At 43.3% G+C, this 26,190-nt stretch overlaps 1 long non-coding RNA gene and 2 pseudogenes across 1 annotated transcript in view; 1 reads left to right on the forward strand and 2 right to left on the reverse strand.

The window, feature by feature from the left end:
- LOC141055990 (uncharacterized) overlaps window positions 1-26,190 on the reverse strand; it is a 303,731-nt gene that overhangs the window by 55,554 nt on the left and 221,987 nt on the right. The gene's annotated exons all lie outside the window — the stretch shown is intronic.
- LOC141055992 (guanine nucleotide-binding protein G(q) subunit alpha-like) lies at window positions 19,285-20,002 on the forward strand (annotated as a pseudogene).
- On the reverse strand, window positions 20,554-22,569 carry LOC141055993 (bifunctional phosphoribosylaminoimidazole carboxylase/phosphoribosylaminoimidazole succinocarboxamide synthetase pseudogene; annotated as a pseudogene).

Below are 26,190 nucleotides of genomic sequence, written 5' to 3' on the forward strand. Positions count from 1 at the left end.
TGTCTCATCTGCTGCTGGACTCCCCTCCTCAGCATGTTCCATTTGCTGCTCCATTTGGGGTGGTGCTGATGGTGCTGCTGCTGCAGATGTCTGCTGCCTTCTCCTGCTCCTGGTTCTTGGCTTGGGTGGCATGTTGGGTGTGGCTGAGGGTCCCATTGTCTTGCTTTTATATATCTCCTGTGGGCAGAGCTACTGAGCATGCTCAGACCAAAAAACCGGATCCGGCACATTGCGGCGCTCATAGGCTTTCATTGTGTGAAAAAGCTGGACGCGCCGGATCCGGCGTGTCCGGCTTTTTCGCCGGAGACAAAAAACGTTACAGTAGACGTTTTTTCCAGACGCCGGATCGCGACACATTGCCGGATCCGGCGAAAACCGGATGAAACGCATGGCCATCCGGCGCGATCCGGCGAAAATGCAAGTCAATGGGGGGGAAACCGGATCCGGCATTGCATTTCGCCGGATCCGGTTTCTGTCAAAAGCGCCGGATCGCGAAAACCTGATGTGTGAAAGAGGCCTTACCTAGTACAGTGAAGAAGGTCACTTATCTGACCAAAACCTTTACTACTGTGTACTACTCCTGGAATAAAATTTCATCACCATAAAGCCAAGCTGAGTGCCATTTTTACAATGTACAACCTGGCTTCCGATATAGAAACTCCACTTTAAGTGAACAGTGAGAAAAGGAAGCAACATTAAGCACCTTGAGATTTATGAATCTTCTCCTAGAAGAGGGGGAGAAAAAAAAAAACAAACTTTGTTGTCCTTGAACAATAAACTCAAGGATCAAATTGAAACAAATTCTCAGGAGAAAATGATTTTACATTGAGACTGCATTACAAAATTCCATTGAAAAATACCAATTTCATCCAAAAGAACGTAAACATTGTAATTTTGTGAGGAATTTAAAGAAAACAAGGCTTATCAAGCTCCTAATAACATATCCTCCTAGAGACTTTGAAACTGACATTTCATCAACAGACACTTATCAGATGCTGACACATGTGCCAAGACTGCTAGAGGGAGACAAAGGGGACAAGGCAACCAGAGAGGACGGTTTAAGGAAAGACCAGGAAGCAGCCCTTTTTTAAGACTGGGATTACTTACTAAGGAACAGACCGGGCCCCAACAACAATTAACCTCTTCATGTGCCCCACAAATGACTAACCTGTCTTCAAGAAAAATTAAGTGACTTAGAGATACAGGTTTTAAATACGGGATTTAATTTTATTCTGACTTCGGATTTGCAACTATTTGAAAATATAAAAGACCTCCACCTCTTTGTGACAAAGTTGAGGTGGAGAAAATACTTCATAAAGAGGATAACTATTTGTCCGGATATGAATATCCCTGACTCCCTTCTGATGTCAGGTCTCTTTTTGGTTTGGCGGACTCCACTCTGGACTCATTGGGTGTGGGACCATTTACAAAACTAAAGGAGAAAAGTAAAAAAATGCCTCCATTATAAGGTGATTAATCTCCTATTGACCTTTCTACAGAATTGTTAACTAGGTATCTAGAGATACTTGAAGACAGAACCAAAAGTAGAAAACAGTCTTTCTATACACGAAATGGAAACTCTAAAGATGTTGGAAAAGGATCCAAACAAAGAACGAGTGATTTTCTTTTTCCACAATATCCCGTCATGTCAACATTCTTTTGTCTCTCCAAAGTCCACAAAGGTTTAACACCTTTAAAAGGGATGACTAATCGTCTCAGGAGTTAGTAGTATTTGTCACTATGTAGGGGTATATTTGGATGAAATATTGAATATAGATGTAGTGGCTGTGTGGCATGTCCGGTCATTCTAACAGGATCGAAATTCTGGAGTAATGTCAATGGTCATGAACACCAAATTTTTCATTTTATCTATTGTCAAAATGGGTGATATAGAGCAGTTTGTCCATTTGGCCTTTAATACATAGGCAAAATGAAATGTTAGTTCTGAAGACGAGTGGTAAACATTTAAGAGATATAGCTCTGAAAAAGGAGACCCCTTTTGCCAGACACATGAATACAAAGCATCATGGAATAAACTGAATTAAAATTCATGGTGATTGACAATCAATTTAACAAGAAGCGGGGGAGATAGGGATCGGGCCTTATTACAGTGTGACACAAAATGGATTTTTCAACTCAGGACAGACACTTAAGCCTTAATGAGACCCTCACTTATGGTTTTGTGAAATTTTTTATGGATCCAATCATGGATATGGGGCCGTTTTCAACAAGTCACAACATATACCTTTGGTATATTGTTCCTCTATTGTTCAGGTCTTTACATGACTCAGGGTCACCTATGGTTAGACTAGGGTGAGCTGGCGAGCAGTGGGGGTGCCATTCTTATTTTCTATCCTAGGGTGCCAACCTCCACTGGTAGGTAGGACAGATTATACTTGGGGACAACTCCTGGGTCCTACATACACCTATCCCTCCTACTGTATTTTTCCTTTTTTGAAATGCATGCCCCTTCATCTCATACCCATTCATAAGCACATGAACATATGGTGGAATGTTCCTTATGCAAATCATGGTTTCACTTAGCATGCGTAAATATCAAAAGAGATGACAAAGTGGTTATAAGAAAATGCTTTTACTGTCCCATGTGCCTGGAGAATAAAAAATTAGCTTTAGGTAGGGTTGGGTGCTTTTGTAAAGATATGTAATGTGTATTTTCTTTTTTCTCCGTACATTTAGAACTTGTCCTCCTTTTGCGGCTAGTTGCTAGTTACTTCTCTTAAATTCATACATTTATGACCTAGAAATAAAAAATTTAGCAAACTAGTTATTGAAAATGTTGCACTCTTGTGGCTGCTGTATTACAGTGTCTATTGTTGGCTGCAGAATAAGTTTGAGGTCAGGCACATTAATCTATTTTATCAGATGTGTTAAGGACATTGTTGTGTTACTTCTTATATAGTTGACACTTTATAAACTCACAGATTGCACATTCTCCACTCTGTACAATGGCTGCTGGTGAGAACATGTGACTAGTGTAAGGGGGTGACAGGATTACTTGTTCTGCTCCCATAATTGTTATTAATGTGTAACTGTTTACATATGATACTGTTATGTCATTAATACTCGGTGTTACTGCTACATATAAAATATGTATTACTCCGCATGGTCAATGGTCCCGCCACACTCTTCAGTATTAACATTTTATCAGGGGTGGACACTGACAGCTTGGGGCCCCTGGGCAAGAAATGTGTCTGGGCCCCTTCCTTTTATGATGACAAAGCTATAATATACATTACATACACACACTCATATATTACATAGTCGCCGTTAAGTATATTGCCATCCCTTATTCACTGATCTGCACATTCCCCTGCCGCGCTACACATGCACACACACCACCACTCATCTCTATACACACATACAGCATCTCTCTGGATGTTCTCACAGCTGAACCATCGCCGTCTTGGCAGCTTCCTCTCTGACACTGCTGCGCTTAATGAAGTCATCCAGCCGCACTGAGTCAGACAGGAAGCAGGACAGATCCCTGCAGCTCCGCTCCTATTTTCTCTTGTAGGCAGTGGAGCTGCAGGGATCACTACCTGCCTGCCGCCTATGAGAGCAATCTGGCCAGGTGCCCACCGGAGCCTTGGGGCCAGATAAGCCAGATTGCCCTCATTATTAGCCACCCTGCAGGAGCCCCCCTCCACCTCCGGGCCCCGATGCAACCGCACAGGCTGCACATGCAATATGTCCACCCATGCATTTTATGTACAATGTTGTATATGCGTTATGTTCCTGTAATGTAATACTGTGTAAGATAGGGAAAGTAAAGTGCACCCTTCAGACATTAGAGGGGGGGGGGAACCTTAGTGTTATAGTTCTCATAACTATGGGTAAGTAGTCCCTTTGGGGGCCACTATATGGGGGCATACTAGTGTGCACAGTTAGAATAGGTTATAGCTAGTTTGTAGGGGGTAAAAATAGGAGGGGCTGCTGGGAGGCAAGACAGGAGTTTTAGGAAGTTAAGTCAGATGGGGCCTGGGTGCCTAAAATTTCAAATGGGTTATAGGCCCCCGGACCGCTCGGCTGCTACACAATGCAAGGCAGCTGCAGCCCACATTATCTACAGCCACTGGACATCATTGCACTGGGCCAGTACAGGGGAAGGAAAATGTGGTGACTCAGCCTGGGAAGACATCTTTAGGGCAGGAGTCGGTTGGAATGAGGAGCTGAAGAAAGTTGGAGCTTCGAAGGGAACGGTACAGATGGGCCGGATGCTTTTCCAAAAGCAACCAAACCTGGTGACTGATTATTTCGAGTCTGGGGTGAAACAAGCAGAATGAATGACCTCATGATGAGGTTAGGCCAGGAAGGATCTGGCGAGCAGTCTAAGACATTCTGATCCAGATGTGTGCCACACACAAGCATCAGCGAAGTAGGGAAAGATGAGGAAACAAGAGAGTTCCATGATGGGCCTACTGTGGATGCAACCTATGAAGAAGTAAATAGAATATTCAAGTTATCCTGGACTGTGTCTCCATTACTGGGAGTCACCTGGAAGAGAGGCCATTGACATCTGGCCAGTGCCCAGGGAGACCTGAAACTGGAGAAGCAGGTACTCTTATAAGTGGAATATTACAATTTTCCGTGAGGGAAGCTCCGGACACACATGCTTCAGTGTCTCTGGCCATGTCTACAGTCCTGGCCTCCCTTTACACTAGACCCATCCAGTCTTCTAAAATAGAAAAGCCATTTTTTGTTTGAAGATTATAATTGGGCAAGGCTGAGAGGTCTGGTCAAATGTTCGGCCTCCTCTTCAAATGTCTGGTAAATAATCACTGCCTTCCAATGCTGACCTTAAGTTATAGCAAAGTTGATGGAACTAATATTTAATATTTATGAGTAGAGTTGAGCGATACCGTCCGATACTTCAAAGTATCGTATCGGATGGTATCGGCCGATCTTTAAAAAAAGTATCGGTATCGCCGATTCCGATACCGGAAGTCCCATTCAAGTCTATGGGACTTCCGGTATCAGAATAAGAAAAACCCTTTCCTGCCCTTGTACAGCCTCTCTGGGGTCTGTACGGGCCTTTCGGGGGGCTGTGCCGGCCTGCCAGGGGGTCTGTGCAGGCTCCGGTGGTCTGTGCCGGCCTGCCGGTGGTCTGTGCAGGCTCCGGGGGGCTGTGCCGGCCTGCCGGGGGGCTGTGCAGGCATCGTCCGATGGGACTACAAGTCCCATCGGGCGATGCCTGCTACCATGACAGTGATTGACACATTAGCCAATGATGGGACAGTAGTAGTCCCATCATCCGGCTAATGTGTTAAATGTAAAAAAAAAAAAAAAAAATTACATGCTACATACATACAACATGCATACTACATACATGCTACATTCATACTACATACTACATACATGCTACATTCATACTACATAAATACTACATGCATCATACATACTACATACACTCACTGGCCACTTTATTAGGTACACCATGCTAGTAAGGGGTTGGACCCCCTTTTGCCTTCAGAACTGCCTCAATTCTTCGTGGCAGAGATTCAACAAGGTGCTGGAAGCATTCCTCAGAGATTTTGGACCATATTGACATGATGGCATCACACAGTTGGCGCAGATTTGTCGGCTGCACATCACTGATGCGAATCTCCCGTTACACCACATCCCAAAGATGCTCTATTGGATTGAGATCTGGTGACTGAGGAGGCCATTTGAGTACAGTAAACTCATTGTCATGTTCAAGAAACCAATCTGAGATGATTCGAGCTTTATGACATGGCGCATTATCCTGCTGAAAGTAGCCATCAGATGTTGGGTACATTGTGGTCATAAAGGGATGGACATGGTCAGCAACAATACTCAGGTAGGCTGTGGCGTTGCAACGATGCTCAATTGGTACCAAGGGGCCCAAAGAGTGCCCAGAAAAAATTCCCCACACCATGACACCACCACCACCAGCCTGAACCGTTGATACAAGGCAGGATGGATCCATGCTTTCATGTTGTTTACGCCAAATTCTGACCCTACCATCCGAATGTCGCAGCAGAAATCGAGACTCATCAGACCAGGCAACGTTTTTCCAATCTTCTACTGTCCAATTTCGATGAGCTTGTGCAAATTGTAGCCTCAGTTTCCTGTTCTTAGCTGAGAGGAGTGGTACCCAGTGTGGTCTTCTGCTGCTGTAGCCCATCTGCCTCAAAGTTCGACGCACTGTGCGTTCAGAGATGCTCTTCTGCCTACCTTGGTTGTAACGGGTGGCAATTTGAGTCACTGTTGCCTTTCTATCAGCTCGAACCAGTCTGCCCATTCTCCTCTGACCTCTGGCATCAACAAGGCATTTCCGGCCACAGAACTGCCGCTCACTGGATTTTTTTTCTTTTTTCTGACCATTCTCTGTAAACCCTAGAGATGGTTGTGCGTGAAAATCCCAGTACATCAGCAGTTTCTGAAATTCTCAGACCAGCCCTTCTGGCACCAACAATCATGCCACGTTCAAAGGCACTCAAATCACCTTTCTTCCCCATACTGATGCTCGGTTTGAACTGCAGGAGATTGTCTTGACCATGTCTACATGCCTAAATGCACTGAGTTGCCGCCATGTGATTGGCTGATTAGAAATTAAGTCTTAACACACAGTTGGACAGGTGTACCTAATAAAGTGGCCAGTGAGTGTATATACTACATGCATGCTACATACATACTGCATGCTACATACATACCACATATATACTACATACATACTACATGCATGCTACATGCAACATACATACTACATATATACTACATGCATGCTACATACATACTGCATGCTACATACATACCACATATATACTACATACATACTACATACATGCTACATGCATGCTACATGCTACATACATAACACATATATACTACATGCATGCTACATACTACATGCTACATACTACATATATACTACATGCATGCTACATACTACATGCTACATACATACTACATATATACTACATGCATGCTACATACATACTGCATGCTACATGCATGCTACATACATGCTACATACATGCTACATACATGCTACATACATGCCACATACATGCTACATGCATGCTACATACATACCACATACATGCTACATGCATGCTACATACATACCACATACATGCTACATGCATGCTACATACATACCACATACATGCTACATGCATGCTACATACATACTACATGCATGCTACATACATACTACATGCTACATACATACCACATACATACTACATATATACTACATACTGCATGCTACATGCATGCTACATACATACTACATACATACTACATGCTACATACATACTACATACATACTACATGCATGCTACATACATACCACATACATAACACATATATACTACATGCATGCTACATACATACTACATGCTACATACATACTACATATATACTACATGCATGCTACATACATACTGCATGCTACATGCATGCTACATACATACTACATGCTACATACATACCACATATATACTACATACATACAATACATTCATACAATACATACAGTACATATAACATAGAGTAACATACTTACCAATACTTGTCACATTGTTCCCCGAAGCCATTGTCTTTTCCGGAATAAATATTAACATAACAAACCACAAAAATACTCACCCACGATCCGAAGCAGTCCACGAGTGTGTCCCACGACGATCTTGGGTAGAGAACTGCAGCATCAGATGATGCTGCCGTTCTCTACGGGCTGCAGGAATCCAATGACGGAAGGTAGGTATCCTTCCGCACTGTATTCCTCCGCCACTTAAAAAAAAAAGTCCCTAGTCTCACTTTATGCCATTGCTGTGTGGGAATTTCCCACGCAGCAATGGCATAAAGTGAGACTAGGGACTTTTTTTTTTTTTTTAAGTGGCGGAGGAATACAGTGCGGAAGGATACCTACCTTCCGTCATTGGATTCCTGCAGCCCGTAGAGAACGGCAGCATCATCTGATGCTGCAGTTCTCTACCCAAGATCGTCGTGGGACACACTCGTGGACTGCTTCGGATCGTGGGTGAGTATTTTTGTGGTTTGTTATGTTAATATTTATTCCGGAAAAGACAATGGCTTCGGGGAACAATGTGACAAGTATTGGTAAGTATGTTACTCTATGTTATATGTACTGTATGTCTATGTATGTATTGTATGAATGTATTGTATGTATGTAGTATATATGTGGTATGTATGTAGCATGTAGTATGTATGTAGTATGTATGTAGCATGCATGTAGCATGTAGTATGTATGTAGCATGCATGTAGTATATATGTAGTATGTATGTAGCATGCATGTAGTATATATGTAGCATGTATGTAGTATGTATGTGGTATGTATGTAGCATGTAGTATGTATGTAGCATGCATGTAGTATATATGTAGTATGTATGTAGTATGTATGTGGTATGTATGTGGTATGTATGTGGTATGTATGTGGTATGTATGTGGTATGTATGTGGTATGTATGTGGTATGTATGTGGTATGTATGTGGTATGTATGTGGTATGTATGTGGTATGTATGTAGCATGTAGTATGTATGTAGCATGCATGTAGTATATATGTAGTATGTATGTAGTATGTATGTGGTATGTATGTAGCATGTAGTATGTATGTAGCATGCATGTAGCATGCATGTAGTATGTATGTAGCATGCATGTAGTATGCATGTAGTATGCATGTAGCATGTATGTAGTATGTATGTAGCATGTATGTAGTATGTATGTAGTATATATGTAGTATGTATGTAGCATGTAGTATGTATGTAGCATGCATGTAGTATATATGTAGCATGCATGTAGCATGCATGTAGCATGCATGTAGCATGTATGTAGCATGCAGTATGTAGTATGTATGTAGTATGTATGTAGCATGTAGTATGTATGTAGCATGTAGTATGTATGTAGCATGTAGTATGTATGTAGCATGTAGTATGTATGTAGCATGTAGTATGTATGTAGCATGTAGTATGTATGTAGCATGTAGTATGTATGTAGCATGTAGTATGTATGTAGCATGTAGTATGTATGTAGCATGTATGTAGTATGTATGTAGTATATATGTAGTATGTATGTAGCATGTAGTATGTATGTAGCATGCATGTAGTATGTATGTAGCATGTAGTATGTATGTAGCATGCATGTAGTATGTATGTAGCATGTATGTAGTATGTATGTAGTATATATGTAGTATGTATGTAGCATGTAGTATGTATGTAGCATGCATGTAGTATGTATGTAGTATTTTTTTTTTTTTATTTTTTTTTTAACATTTAACACATTAGCCGGATGATGGGACTACTACTGTCCCATCATTGGCTAATGTGTCAATCACTGTCATGGTAGCAGGCATCGCCCGATGGGACTTGTAGTCCCATCGGACGATGCTTGCACAGACCCCCGGACATCAGCACAGCCCCCCCCGGCAGGCCGGCACAGCCCCCCGGCAGGCCGGTACAGACCCCCACAGGGTGCACAGACCACCGGCAGGCCGGCACAGACCCCGGGCAGTCCACACAGCCCCCCGGCAGGCCGGCACAGCCCCCCGACAGGCCGGCAGAGACCCCCGGCAGGCCGGCAGAGACCCCCGGCAGGCCCGAAATGACGGCGCATCATGATGCGCACACACCGCGCATCATGATGACGTCAGGCCGTCAATCAACTGAACTTCCGATTCCGATACCGAATTCCGATATTGAAAAAATATCGGAAGTCGGTATCGGAATTCCGATACAGCAAGTATCGGCCGATACCCGATACTTGCGGTATCGGAATGCTCAACACTATTTATGAGTTAGATTTATTTTTCTTTGCACTTTCCCACTAAGTGGCTTGAAATGTTTACTATTATATTTATATATGCATATTATTTGTATAATAATAATAATAATAATAATAATAATAATAATAATAATAATAATAATAATAATAATAATATTTATTTTTATATAGCGCTAACATATTCCGCAGCGCTTTACAGTTTGCACACATTCATCACTGTCCCCGATGGGGCTCACAATCTAAATTCCCTATCAGTATGTCTTTGGAGTGTGGGAGGAAACCGGAGTACCCGGAGGAAACCCACGCAAACACGGGGAGAACATACAAACTCCTTGCAGATGTGGTCCTTGGTGGGATTCGAACCCAGGACCCCAGCGCTGCAAGGCTGCAGTGCTAACCACTGAGCCACCGTGCTGCCCATTTGTATAATATCTGTTGCACATTAACATATTAGCTGCAAACAAAAACAGTAAAGGGATTATCCCATGAACAATATACACTTTAATAGGTCTTGGAATTATGACAGATTTGCAAAATTTTGCTTTATGAGAATCTCTTAAAATCCAATGACTGACTTGTTTATGCCCTGATCCCCTGCCCCCCCCCCCAAAAAAAAAAAAATTCCATAAAGTATGGATTTTGCCATCATCTTTTAAAAAAAATATCCAGGAGTATTTACACAGATATCCACAATAATAGATTTGCAATAACGTGGATCTTCTTCCTCCTACAGACTATTTTATTAGGTCACAGCTGTGTTTCTATGGCAATCTTGGGGCATCCTGCATCATTTCCTATAGCCCAAATAGCTAATAAAGAATTTCTATTAACCCCCGCCCTTTCATATCCCAAGAATAATATTGATTACGGTAACACTACAACACCCCCCCATGCTAAAAGGCACAAAGTTACCAGTTATGGCCAGTAACCCACCCCTGGCTGTCGAATAAATTACCCCCAAAACACCCCATAGCCACAGCGGACGCAGGCGTAGACAACACACGTCTTCCCCAACTCAGCTCTAACTATTCCTGCCAACATTTCAACTACCCCTGTAAAAGTCATCCCTCCCGATACCGCCACAGTCACAGCTCACATACGAGCCGCCGCAGTTCTCAGGCCTCTGGATGGCTCTCCACATCAGAAGTGTCTGATACATTGCAGAGTCCCGATAGGCGAAATTGGGCACACGACAAACTCCAAAAGTCGGGTGCTCCTTCACAGGTTATCAGCCTGACTAGCTCCGCCCACTCTTCGGAAATGTTGGAGCTGTGGCTGGGACTGGTGGAAAAACAGTAAGAATCTAATTTGGGCAAAACTGAACAGTGCTGTGTGTAATTATGTTACCAAAAGTGACAATACATACATTTTAAATTCCTATGCCACTAAACTGAACAGTCAGTATATATTTTATACACAATGTTCCACTATAATGCAGTCTATGAGGATCCTGGAATCCGCTCCATTCTGAACATTGCAATGGATTTTTTGAGGAATGTCACTGTAGAAACAGAACTGTCTAGAATGGAGGAGCTGCAGAGAGATAAAAACAATCCACTCCAATCTAGTCACCTCACCAGTGAACCGTCCAGACTGGAGTTGCTGGAATGAATAAAATATCCTCTCCGATCTAGTCACTTCAGTAGTGAGTTGTCCAGATTGGAGTTGATTTTTTTTTTTGAGGCCTCATTTTATCAACTCCACTCTAGATGGCTCACTAGTAGATTTGAGCGATACCGTCCGATACTTCAAAGTATCGGATCGGAATGGATCGGCCGATCTTTAAAAAAAGTATCGGTATCGCCGATTCCGATACCGGAAGTCCCATTCAAGTCTATGGGACTTCCGGTATCGGAATAAGAAAAACCCTGTTTTTGCCTTGTACAGCCTCTCTGGGGTCTGTACGGGCCTTTCGGGGGGCTGTGCCGGCCTGCCAGGGGGTCTGTGCAGGCTCCGGTGGTCTGTGCCGGCCTGCCGGGGGGCTGTGCCGGCCTGCCGGTGGTCTGTGCAAGCTCCGGTGGGCTGTGCTGGCCTGCCGGGGGGCTGTGCCGGCCTGCCGGGGGGCTGTGCAGGCTCCGGGGGGCTGTGCTGGCCTGCCGGGGGGCTGTGCCGGCCTGCCGGTGGGCTGTGCAGGCTCCGGGGGGCTGTGCCGGCCTGCCGGGGGGCTGTGCCGGCCTGCCGGGGGGCTGTGCAGGCTTCGGGGGTCTGTGCAGGCATCGTCCGATGGGACTACAAGTCCCATCGGGCGATGCCTGCTACCATGACAGTGATTGACACATTAGCCAATGATGGGACAGTAGTAGTCCCATCATCCGGCTAATGTGTTGAATGTAAAAAAAAAAAAAAAAAAAAAAAAAAATTACATGCTACATACATACAACATGCATACTACATACATGCTACATTCATACTACATAAATACTACATGCTACATACATACTGCATGCTACATACATACTACATGCTACATACATACCACATATATACTACATGCATGCTACATGCATGCTACATGCATGCTACATGCATGCTACATACATACTACATATATACTACATGCTACATACATACCACATACATACTACATATATACTACATGCATGCTACATACATACTGCATGCATACTACATACATACCACATATATACTACATACAATACATTCATACAATACATACATAGACATACAGTACATATAACATAGAGTAACATACTTACCAATACTTGTCACATTGTTCCCCGAAGCCATTGTCTTTTCCGGAATAAATATTAACATAAACCACAAATACTCACCCACGATCCGAAGCAGTCCACGAGTGTGTCCCACGACGATCTTGGGTAGAGAACTGCAGCATCAGCTGATGCTGCCGTTCTCTACGGGCTGTAGGAATCCAATGACGGAAGGTAGGTATCCTTCCGCACTGTATTCCTCCGCCACTTAAAAAAAAAAAAAGTCCCTAGTCTCACTTTATGCCATTGCTGTGTGGGAATTTCCCACGCAGCAATGGCATAAAGTGAGACTAGGGACTTTTTTTTTTTTTTTTTTTTTTTTTTTTTAAGTGGCGGAGGAATACAGTGCGGAAGGATACCTACCTTCCGTCATTGGATTCCTGCAGCCCATAGAGAACGGCAGCATCATCTGATGCTGCAGTTCTCTACCCAAGATCGTCGTGGGACACACTCGTGGACTGCTTCGGATCGTGGGTGAGTATTTTTGTGGTTTGTTATGTTAATATTTATTCCGGAAAAGACAATGGCTTCGGGGAACAATGTGACAAGTATTCGTAAGTATGTTACTCTATGTTATATGTACTGTATGTCTATGTATGTATTGTATGAATGTATTGTATGTATGTAGTATATATGTGGTATGTATGTAGCATGTAGTATGTATGTAGTATGTATGTAGCATGCAGTATGTATGTAGCATGTAGCATGTATGTAGTATGTATGTAGCATGTATGTAGTATATATGTGGTATGTATGTAGCATGTAGTATGTATGTAGTATGTATGTAGTATGCATGTAGCATGCAGTATGTATGTAGCATGCATGTAGTATATATGTAGCATGTAGTATGTATGCAGCATGTATGTAGTATGTATGTAGCATGCATGTAGTATGTATGTAGTATGTATGTAGCATGCAGTATGTAGCATGTATGTAGCATGTATGTAGTATATATGTAGCATGCATGTAGTATATATGTAGTATGTATGTAGCATGTAGTATGTATGTAGCATGCATGTAGTATATATGTAGTATGTATGTAGCATGTAGTATGTATGTAGCATGCATGTAGTATATATGTAGTATGTATGTAGCATGCATGTAGTATGTAAGTAGTATGTATGTAGTATTTTTTTTTTTTTTTTAAATTGCAGCAGAATGTGGGGGGTATTTATGGGGCATCATTAACCCTTGTGGAGCAGCATATGAGGGGTATTTATGGGGCAGCATTAACCCTTGTGCAGCAGCATTTGGGGGGGTTATCTATGGAGCATCTTCTTGGACCACTATTTAACCCTAGGCTTATACACAAGGCAATAAGTTTTCCCAGTTTTTTTGTGGCAAAATTAGAGGGGTCGGCTTATAGACGAGTATACACGGTAACCTTTCTGAAGGCCTAAAACAGGATGCTGAGGCATTTATAGAAGGAATTAAAGACATTTATAGGGCGATCAACCAGGAGTTTGACAATGAATGTATAAAGGGGCTAGTAGCACTCAGTTTTACACTGCAGATTGTTGAATTTTTGATGTTGTAGTTTTAGAAAATGTAACCTTTACTAGCATTTTTTCCTTTTACGCTGGTTGAATCCAGCGCACAGGACCACTTTTGATTGCCACCATGTGCCGAGGGTGGCAAGACCCCATGTTTGAGTATTTTTACATGTGTGGAATCTGGTGTCGCACTTGAAGATAAGGAAAGGATGCAAGCATTTTACTACCTCCAGGCAGTGCTGATGTTAAAACATCTTTCCAATCCTTCTGTTACTAAAAACTTGATGGTAAGGTTCTTTTTTTCAACTTATGAGCTGTTGATAAACATCTAGTTCTGCCTTATCTGATTTTCTTATTGTTTACTTTTGTTCTTTCTATAACAGATAAGACTGGCTTGAGAAGAAATCAACGTACTCTGAAGGACAGAAGGCATCGTTCATTTCTACATCCCAGAACATTATCGTGCTGCTGGAAGCAGGGCCGTATTTACCATTAGGCACTTGAGGGCACATGCCTAGGGCGGTAGGATGTGGGGGGGCCTGTGTTTTTTATGTCCAGCGGTGCATCATCATCCCTGAAGATAAGTGGCAGCAGAGTCGCCCTTGCTCAGTGCCTAACTTCATGCCTGCCCAGAAGGTTACTGACTGTTAACCAAGTTACCCTGCTACCACTAGTCTACCAGTCCACGTGGTGCGTGGGGCGGAGGTGGAACAGCAGCACCCGGCTGTCTCTCAACCTGGCTGGGAAACGGTCACACATTGCAGGTCTGGCCCTCTCAGTGGCAGAGCAGTATCGGTAAGGAAACATGATCTGCCTCCTACACACTGCTTGCAACATGGCTCTGTCAGACTCACCACTTCCCTCAGACTCCTCAGCCTAGTTTCTGCCTGGAGCTGGAGCACACAGAAGCCGCAGCACTGTTTGCTCCCAGACGGTCCCAGAGAGTGAATGGTAGCAGCAGCAGCACTGGCAATGTTTGCTCCCAGTCCCAGATAGAGTGAGTGGGGTGGGAGTGTTGTAATACATCTCTGCCTCTGGTCTTAGCTGGACATTATATATTATAGATTTGCCTGGACTGTACATTGTATATTATATATCTACTACCTGAGCATTATATATTATAGGTCACCTGTCCCTGGACAAATATGAGAGATCTCCCTGGACATTATACCATATTTTCTGGTATACAAGATGATTTTTTAACCCATGAAAATCTTAAAAGCTAGGGGTCGTCTTGTATGTCGGGTGTCATCTTATAGGGCAGGTGCGGAGCAATCTGCAGTCATTGTGTATGGTGGTGGTGGTGGAAGATGGGGGAGGGAGTGGTCCCGATGACCAGGTGAGGGGGCGCCTCACTGGGAAGGTGCAAGTAAAGTCTCCCTATTACCTCATAATGGCAGCGATGCTCTGTGCAGCTCTCTGCTAGGGTGGCGGCTCTGTAGCAAAGGGGGCTTCGCCGGCATTTTGTCAGAGCCCGGAGGCACCTGAAGCTCCAATGGAGCAGTGCGATGGCCTCTGGGAAAATGGCCACTGGGGCGGTGCATGATCAGATTTAGATATTGCCCCGAGATCTCAGGAGACTAGATCTGAATCTGAGCATGCGCCACCCCAGGCAAATCCACAACGTGTACATATACCCTTATTGTAAATTCTGACACTGACCATACACCAATGACACCGATACCATTTTTTTCAAGTATGTGTTTGACTAAGGCCTTATTCATACGTCCATGTTTAAAGACTGGGCAGTGATAGAATAAAATCAATATAGTAATCCTACAATGTCTGCTGGACATGTTATGGGGAGAGATTATAGTTCAGTTAGTACATAGACACCATACTTGTTGTTAACCAGTCAATATTTTGTTCATAACACTGCAGTGTCAAAAGAGGAAGACAGCGAGACAGGCAGCCACATCGCATCAGAGCTCTTGACCTTGAAACAGAAGATCCTCAGATCCTGATATTCTGACATAGCATAATACCAATGAAAAAATATTATTCTTAACAAAAAGGGAACCTGTCACCTCGTTTTGTCGCTATAAGATACGTCCACTGCCTTTAGGGGCTTATCTACAGCATTTTGTAAAGCTGTAGATATGAAGAACAAGTTATATTATACTCACCCGGGGGCAGTCCAGTCTGATGGGTGTCGCAGGTCTAGGTCCAGCGCCTCCCATCTACATGCAATATCGTTATCTTCCTTGCTTTGTGCTGCGCTCTTGTGCTGGCGTACTGATTTGCCCTGTTGAGGGCAGAGCAAAGTACTGTAGTGCACAGGAGCTGGTAAAGGTCAGAGAGGCCAAGCACCTGCGCACTGCAGGACTGTAATAATGTGTGGCTACTGTTGATGTCACCACAGATCAGAGACAGCCCAATGGTTAAAGGGCTTTTTTATAGGGGTTAAATTCTCCACGCAGGGAGGAGCAGCTTGCCACTGCAGTCACCAGGGCTGCACGCTCAGGTCACTGTCAGTAGCAAAGTCTCCTCTGGTCATGAAGGCTCCAGAGTCCACGTACTCAACCACAGCTCTCACCATTGCTCTTCTCTCAGCATCTGTGCTCTGACTGGGAGTCCTCTCTCTGGGAGTGTGGTGTTGCAGGCTGCTTTCCCTCTGGCACCCTCTGCTTTCATGCCCTCTGCCTGCACACCTTCCGTTCCAGTCCCCCTTCCTGTTCCTCTAACCATAGCAGATACATGCTCCAGCATGTCTAGGGCAGAAAGTCTTCCCCCCCGGCAAACCTGCTATCTGGCCAAGTGGTTCTTGATAAGGAGCAGTGAAGGTAACCTCCTTCGGGCTCTTCTTACTCTGCTCTGCCCTCAACAGTACAGATCAGTACACCTGCGCAGGAGCATGACAAATCAAAGAAAATGCTATCGCATGAAGATGGGAGGTGCCAGACCTGCTCACCCATCAGACCGGAACACCCCCGGGTGAGTATAATAAAACATTTTTCTGATCTTGCAGGTCAGATCAGGGGCTTATCAAGAGCATTCTAGAATGCTGTAGATAAGCACTGTGTTGTAGTGTCCACTGTCTGCTAGGGGGCGCTGTGTGGGTGTTCCAGGATGGGCCTGCAGTCACATCCATTGTGGTAATGGGTATAGGATGCTGAAGGATCGTTATGCATCTCAAGGTGGGTGGCCTTGAGATGAAGGCTTGCTTATGTGTTGATCAGTAGAGCTGATCTGTCATTCCAAGGTGTCAGGGAGTAGTGATGTGAGTTCATTCTCTGTTTCACCAGTTGTGAGTTCTCCTTCCAGACTCCCTCTGCTGGTAACAGGAGGTAGTGAGGCTGATTTAATCGGTGGAGATCTGCCACCTGAGAATGAGGATGACGATTGGAACTCTGGAGTCTCAGATTGGATTTAAGACAGCCGACACCCTATTCAGTAGCTGGTGACTCCTTCTGCTTGTCAGGCCTTGGTCATCAGCTCTGTTACAGTCAGCTCAAGCTAAGTTTCTCTGTTAATGTTCACACTTGATTTTGTTGGTCTATTCAGTTTGTGGTCAGCCAGCCACGGCTTGGGCTGTGCTGAATTTCCACCCTTATTTATCTGTATTTGCCAATTTGCTTTTTGTCCCTTATTAGATTGGCCTCTTTTTTCTCTGTCTCAGAATATTTCAGAGTTCTGATACAGTGGGAGAAGTCTAGTGACTTCAGGGTTAATTTTGCTATCAGAAGTGTTGGACATTATTTTTGTAGGGTTTTTTGCAGATTGCAGACTGTCTTTCCTTTCCTCTCCTCTCCTTTCTAGTTAGTTTGGGCCCAATCGCTTGCTCAGCCTATTTTCCTGCCTGTGTTTGTGTTTTCATTTTGTTTCACCATCAATACATGTGTGGGGGCTGTCTATTCCTTTGGGGTCTGCTCTGGGGCAGTTAGTTTTCCATTTTCTTGCTTTAGGCTTTAGTCCTCCGGCCGTGATGAGGCGTCTAGGTTCATCGTAGGCACACTCCACGGCTGCTGCTAGCTGTGTGGTAGGATCAGGGATCTGCAATCTGCATAGTTACCAACCTCTCTGTTTTTTCTGGGCTTAGCTTGTTTTGTTTTTGTCTCCTTGGTGACCCATTCATAACAGAGAAGCCTTCAGATGATTGATGAGATGGGCAGGATCAATCTACAAATCCACCCGGGGGGGTGTTTAAGAGTGTCATAATAAAGTATATGTGTATGAATGCTTGAAGGACCTGTGATGAGGTCATAGCCATGTGACCCGCTGGGCGTGGCTACAGACCATATAAGATAACCAGAGTAGGTCACATGGGAGAGAGCATGGATCTGATTGAGCCATGTGGAAGGTCCCAGCAGGCCTAGGTGGAGGAAGGTGTGCTACCTTCCTAAAGACCACGTGCTGAGGCTGCTGACCCAGTGAGGCCTGGGTATATTGGCTGCATGCGAGGATGGATAAGCCTCCTGTGTTTGCTGAGGCTCCAGGATTGAGCATGAAACAATGGACACTTATACTTGCTTTCGCCTGAGCTAAAAGCTATTCCTTATGTTATGTGCTGGTTTATGGAGCAATAAACCCTATGAACTTTTAAAGGAACGTGACTCCTGATTGACTCCGGTGGCTCCTGAGTGAGATAAATCCCTACAGCACCGAAAGGCAGTGGCCACAACTTATAGTGGCAAAACGAGGTCACAGGTTCCTTTTTACTCCACGCACTTTAAATACATCAACACTGTCCCCATTGGGGCACACAATCTAAATATCCTATTAGGAGGTCTTTGTGTGGGTTTCCTATCACACTCCAAACACAGAGAACATAAACTCTGCACAACTGTCATCCTCTGTGGGATTTGAACCCCAATGCTACAAAGCTGTTGGGCTGGTCACTGAGCCACTATATACAGTGGTAAGCACTAAGCCACCATTACAGTGCTAGCCACAGAGCCACTGTGCTACTGTTCTACGTATACAAGAATATTTTTGCTGGCAGCATTGTGTATTAGCTCTGTCGACATCATATGCACTAAACATCTGTTTAATTGATTTAAGGATTTAATATTGATATCCTATCCTTACAATAGGCAATCAATATTGACATCAGCACTGATCAGCTGACTGAAGGAGTTGTAGAGTTTCATGGAATAAGGACTGCTATTTTACCATACTAATACACTATGTCCCAATGTATTTATTTAAAGGGATCTCCTGTCTCATCAGTCTGTCTCCCCCCAATCTGCACAGCATTCCCCTTCTTACAAGGAGAAGCTGGTCTGTGACTTGCAGGGTGGGGGTCTGTCTCTTTCCAGCACCACTAGCAGTTAGCAGACATGACTCTGGAGTCCATCATGGTGTGCTGCCTCAGAGAGGAGGCCAAGGAAGCTCGGAGGATCAGTGACGAGACAGGCAGCTCCGCCGGGAGCAGACAAGGATTATCCATGGATCTGGCTACTCTGATGAAGAGGGGCTTCACTAAGCTTGTGTACCAGAACATATTCACTGCAATGCAAGCTATGATTTAGGCAAGGGAGACCCTTAAAATTCCATACAAGTATCAACACAACAAGGGCCATGCACTGCTATTTTGGGAAGTTGATATTGAGAAGGTGTGCTCATTTGAGATCCCTTATGTAGATGCAGCGAAATATTTATGGAATGACCCTGGCATACAAGAATGCCATGATAGGAGACGGGATCATCAACTGTCTGATTCCACAAATTATCCAAATGACCTGGAATGTATTGCAGATCATGGATATCTACCTTCAACAACTTGTGCTCTTAGTCAGAGTGTCCACAACAGGAATCATCAAATATCCATTTGATTTACAAAGCGTCGTCTTCAGAATGGTGGAAATAGGAGGGCAGCAATGAGAAGGAAGAAGCGGATACACCTCCATAATGTTCCTTGTAGCTCTTAGTGAATATGATCAGGTGCTCATGGAGTCTGATAATGAGAACCGGATGGAAGAGCGCCAAGCACCATTTAGGAGGATTATCACATATCCGTGGTTTCAGAATTCTTCACTCATCCTATCCTTACAATAGGCTATCAATATTGACATCAGCATTGATCAGTTGACTGAAGGAGTTGTAGCGCTTCATGGAATAAGGACTGCTATTTTACCATACTTATACACTATGTTCTATTGTATTTATTTAAAGGCAGTCTGCAGGATTTAACCCCTCCAAGCCTTATATATGTGCATGTAGCTCTTTTAAAGACAAACTCCGTTAACACCTTTATATGGTCAGCCCCTTTCTCCCTTTATTCAGTAATCAGCATTTCATTTGACATATAAATTATGCCTAACGACTGTGGTGGATCTTAACCTTCTATCACTCCAGCTCTATTTCCCGCAGAGTGCTACCTGCTTTTGCTTCACTGACAGCCTCTATGATGTGTTTCATTCTGGAAAAAAGAGCTGCAAGTTGATCAGGAAGAGGTGGCACCGAGCGGGTATAGAGCTGGAGCAACAGATCTACTCCCTCATTTGAATATGTATGCAAACCGATTTCAGATGAATAGACTGAACGTGTAAAAATATTGCTGGAAGTACCTTTGAAAGAGCTATATGGGCATACACATAGATCCGGCCTCATTCATTACCTAGCAGCTTTTTTTTCAGTTGCTTTATCGGAAACCTGGAGTGCTCCCATTTATCAGCGGTTAGGCGCCGCAGCTGCATGTGTTGCGGCTGTGTGACAGTCACATCACATGCCTGGAGAGACCAACACAAACAGGTAGTCTCATGAGGTCCTTTGTGATCAGACATCTCCCTCAGTTCACATGGGATGCCATAATTTGCACAGATTGCTTAATCTTTTCACAATGGACTAGGTCAGAAATTTACCCCATCAACAACAATGCATTCTTGGCTATGACTAGGTCACCAGTAACTCCATTTTGCCTGCAACCCACTCAGTTTCTTTTGACTTTTCGTGGTAAGTCTGTTCATCCTTCTGCTGGGTCTGATCACCTGAGGGCCATAGATGCCACAAGTCATTATCAATCACATCAGCAAAGACCATTTCTTTTTTGGTCACATCCACACCAAACTCAAATCTTCATATTCACTCGGGTGCAGTCTTATGCTGACCATGTTTTTTCCAGAATTTCAAAGATGGCCACTGTGGAATGGTTCATCATGTCCACCTCTGCCTGACCAATCATAAGGCCAGCACAGTTTAGTTGCAATCAGCTGATCTTCAGACCATTGAGTGTCATTATTGGCATCATCCTTGAAAGACAGCTATATGCTATGAATGAGTCACCGAGGAGGAAAAAACAAGCTAAGCCACAGAAATCCAGAGGTTGGTAACTAAGCGGATTGCAGACCCCTGACGCTATCCACACAACTAGCAGTAGCCGTGCAGCGTGCCTATGATGATACTAGACGCCTTGTCACAGCCGGAGAACTAAATAAGCCTAAAGCAAGAAAAAGGGAAATCTAAACTGCCCCAGAGCAGACCCCAAAGCAATAGACAGCCCACAAACATGTATTGTCGGTGAGACAAGATGAAAACACAGATAGAAAAATAGGCTGAGCAAATGATGGGGCCCACACTAACTAGAAAGGACAGGAAAGGAAAGATGCTGTCTGCAATCATGCACAAAACCATGCCAAAAAATGTCCAACACTTTCTGATAACAAAAACCCTGAAGTGGCTAGACTTCAATTCCCTATATCAGCACTCTGGTATATTCTGAAGACAGAGTAAAAAGACCAATCTGATCAGGGACAAAAAGCAAACTGGCATAAACAGACATAAGAATGGAAGTTCAGCACAGTCCCAGCAGAAGCTGGCTGACCACAAAAACTGAGTAAACCAGACCAAATCTCATGTGAAAAAACAGCAGAGCACACTTAGCTTGAGAAGGCAGGAACAGAACTGGAAACCAGAACCTCAGGGCAGGAAAAAAAATCACCAGCACAAAATTAGGGAGTCGGCTGACTTAAATCCAGTCAGAGACTCCTGATGTCCACTCACAGTCCTCCTCAGGTGGCAGGTCTCTGCCATTTAGATCAGCTTCATTACCTTCTGTCACCAGTAGAGGGAGCCCGGATGGAGAACTCACGACCCCTCTGTCAACACAGCCAGCTCCACCACCCTCACCAGAAGCCAGAGGTAAACCTGAAAATGAGTTCACAACAGCTATACTTTAGGAGGATAAAATTTATATCCTTCTGCTACCCCCAGGATTTCTAATCAGGAATGAACTGGTGGCTTTTCTCCTGCACACCCACTCTATAGGGATCATCTCACAGAGTGGCAATGAACCAGTTGCACAGCACTTACTCACAAATGCTATCTTGTTACCAGATTCTTGTAGCAGTTTGAATATGCAGCTGGTGGTCTTGTTGGAGATGGATGCTTTCCTCTCAATGTGATCCTTCCTGGCTGCATTGCCCGCTGTGATCTGGTCCTCAGACTGCATGAGGACAAAGCCAGGGTAATTCAGGAGCTCATACAGCTAGTAAGTTTTACCTTCATGCAGCTTCTTGCCCAGTCTCAACTCATGTGTGTCCATGATCATCTATGTCTATGTTAATCTATTACACTGAAGGTCACTTGTCTGACCAAAACCTTTACTACTGTGTACTACTCCTGGAATTAATTGTCACCATAATACCAAGCTGAGTGCCATTTTTTGCTAGATTATATGCCAACTTGTCATCTCAGACTAAGGCCTCTTTCACACATCAGTATTTGTATGCCAAAACCAGGAATGTCTCCAAAATAAGGAACAGGAGTCAGTCTTTCAATTATATTTATTTTTTTCTCGGTAAGTTCCATTCCTGGCTTTGGCATACAAACACTGATGCAAAATACTGACCAAACACTGACGTGTGAATGAGCCTGAACTTGGCAGTTGATGAAGAATTGGTAATAGATGCAGGACAGCCAACAGCTTTCATTTATGATAAAAACAGAACCTGAATCTTGAGACAGAAGTCTATGGTCCTGATTGATCCATGCATAAAGCATCACACAATCTTGCATCAGAAGTGTTAATTTTCTAAGACTTCTTGGAATTACAACCATTATGGACATCCATGACATGTCACTGAATACTGCAATACTAAATCTTTCCACTGGGAGCACTGCAGAACAATGGAACACTCAGGCCATGTGCACACGATGAATTTTTCCTGCTGATTTCCTTTTTATTGCTGTTTTTGTGCACTATTCCACTGCAGATTTGGAGAATCGAGCAGGTGGAAAACGGCACAAAAGTAGTGACATGCTGCATTTTTTGGACCGCACAAATACCGCGTAGAAAAAAAACACAGCGTGTGCACAGCGTTTTTTTTTAAATTGATTTACATTGTACTATAAATCACTTTGCGGATCTGCAGCGTTACTGAGCAGTAAAATGCATCGTGTGCACATAGCCTAAATCAATGAAAGATATAAATTTTATTTCTACAGCGCCGACATATTCCGCAGCACTTTACATTTCAGAGGGGACTTGTACAGACGATAGACATTACAGCATAACAATAATCACATAGATCATAACAAATACCAAGAGGAATGAGGGTCCTGCTCGCAAGCTTACAGTCTATGAGGGGAAAAAGGGGAGACACGAAAGGTGGGTGGTAACAATTGAAAACGCTGTGCACACGCTGCGGTTTTTCGCACACGGTTTTTGTGCGGTCCAAAAAAATGCAGCATGTCACTTTTGTGCGGTTTTCCACCTGCTCCATTATCCAAATCCGCAGAGGGAAAACTGAAATAAATAAGGAATAAATCAGCAGGAAAAATGCCGGTCATTTGACCTGTGGATTTCTTAAAATCTGCGCGGAAAAATCCACAGGAAGAAAATCACCATGTGCACTTAGCCTTACTGCCAGATATCTCCACTGGTGAAAGCTGATCAGATCACTGAACTGAAATTAATTAAAAAGTAATAAATTCTAACAAACTTTTTTCTTTTAAACAAGCAAATATCCCACAAATTTACTTAATCAACATTTGCATAATTCAGGGATCAGGTTTTGTCCATCCTCAGAATAGGGGTGAACAGCCTAATGCAGAAGGAAATTTTTGGCTTCCAGGGAGAAGGAGACACCTGAGGTGAGGGGAAATGCTGGATTATACTAATGAGCCTCACAATAACCAGTGACCACATAGGAGCAGCACTGAGGAGCTGATGTGAGGCCAATGGCAGGAAGAGACATTTCTCAGATCACCATGTTATTCTAGAAGCTGCAGCTGATCTGTTCTGGGTGGAAGTTGTCTGTCACCAAGATGATTGATAATAGATGGCTCCTAATTGTGAGCGAATCTGAACTAGATACAAGGTCAGATAATGTGAAGCCTCCAATACATAGATAATGGTCTTCAGAATGATGCAGGGCCTTCATTCCTCTTGGTATCTGCTTTGCTCTGTCTATTGGTATGCAGTAGTGTATACTGTCTGTACAAGCCCCCTCTAAAATGTAAAGTGCTGCGGAATATGTCGGCACTGTGTCACCATCACCCACTGACCGATTTGCTAGTTTGGGAAAAGAAAGGCTTTGTACAATTTAATAAGACTCTTGCACACAGTGACACGCTGTAAACAATTTGAGATAATAGCAAAATCATTTTTTGTTTTTCATTCTATTGTCAAAGTCACTGCCTATAAAAAATATGATGAATTATCTGTTGGAAATGCAACTGCAGATATTCTAGCCAAAGAGGCAGCCGTGACAAGAAAAGTGTTTCAACATTAACCTCTCGAGGTTTCAGCAGTTCAAGAACAGACCCGCATATCCCTTTTACAGAAGAAAAAGACATCTCTTGTTGCTTCCCAGGTGGATCCATAACCTCCCTTTTGTTTAAACGGGGTTTTGTGTCATGACTTTAATGGGGAGTTCTGTCCTGTGGTACCAAAACATCCACAGGTTGAGTTCACAAGATATAATCCTGAAAGTTTGGGTCTTTTAGGCCAAAAGAAAAGGTTAGGAATTCTCAGAATTTTACTGGAAAAAGATGGAAGAGACTATATAAAGTCTTGTTCAATCATGTCTCATTTGTGCTCAAATGAATCCAAGAGCAAAAGGACAAAGCTCCACTACTCCAAATTGCACCTGCAGATGGTCCATGGTCTATGTTACAGATTGGTCTGTTACCATCAGGTAAAAATGGTCTCAGGTATGCATTGGTTGTAGTAGATGTTATTTCTAAATGGGTTGTAGTTTACCTGTCAGGAAAGATGATGCTTTGTCTACAAAGAGCATTATTTAATCATGTCTTTCGTACTTGGTAGATCGCAAGAATGATCACCTCTTATTGAGGAAGTCACTTTACAGGAAAAGTCATGCAAGCAGTTTGTACTATTCTAGGGGTTCAACAGTTTAATGTACCTTACCATCCACAGTCAGCTGGTATTGTGGAAATGATGAAAACAATAAAATCTAGAATTGCCAACATGATATTGGACAAAGGAGATACTTGGGTTGATGCCGGAACTTTTGCACTGTTGAGTGTGAGGAATGACTTCTTCCACAACTCAATTTCCTCCTTTCAAACTAATGACAGGAAGAAAAATGCAATTTTTCCACATGAACCATTTTTGTCCACACCTCAAACAGATGCTGTTGCAAGGCCCAAATGGTTGCAGTAGTTGCAGGAAAGCTTGAAAGCCATACTTACACATGCTGCATCAAGAACGCAGAGAATGGAGACACCATATGAATCTACATTCAAGAAAGGGGCTCTAGTGAGGATTAAACTGTCAGGAAGAATGGACCTTGGGAAAGTAACTGGGAAGGTCCCTTTGAGATTATTGAAACCATGGGACAAGTTATGATTCTTGTTCAACAAGCATCTAATGTGGTTAAAATTACCCACAGACAATAAAGTGTGGGTACATGTTGATCAATGCAAGTTGTATATTGCAGAATGATACTGCATTTATTTTAGGAAGAAATGGATTCCAATAAGAGCTGGAATATTAAACATGCTGTCCTTGATGGATTTGATTCAACACCAATGCTACAGGAGAAGACATTTCTCAGGAAAAGCTATTTGATGGGAATCACATTTCTGTTACTCTACACTACTACAACTGATCTATGCAGAAGATCTTTTACATCATGGAATAAATACTCATGAAGTGAATGAACCTTGCCAAAATCTCTACATTCACTAAGTCCAAGAGGATCTAGTCTACAATAGCTAATAGATGAAGACATACCAGACAATTCAGCAGATATTACTGGAAACATTTGCATGGTTATGGT

This window comes from Dendrobates tinctorius, unplaced genomic scaffold (assembly GCF_039654945.1).
Source record: "Dendrobates tinctorius isolate UK_male_01 unplaced genomic scaffold, ASM3965494v1 ptg000193l, whole genome shotgun sequence".
NCBI classification, from domain to species: Eukaryota; Metazoa; Chordata; class Amphibia; order Anura; family Dendrobatidae; genus Dendrobates; species Dendrobates tinctorius.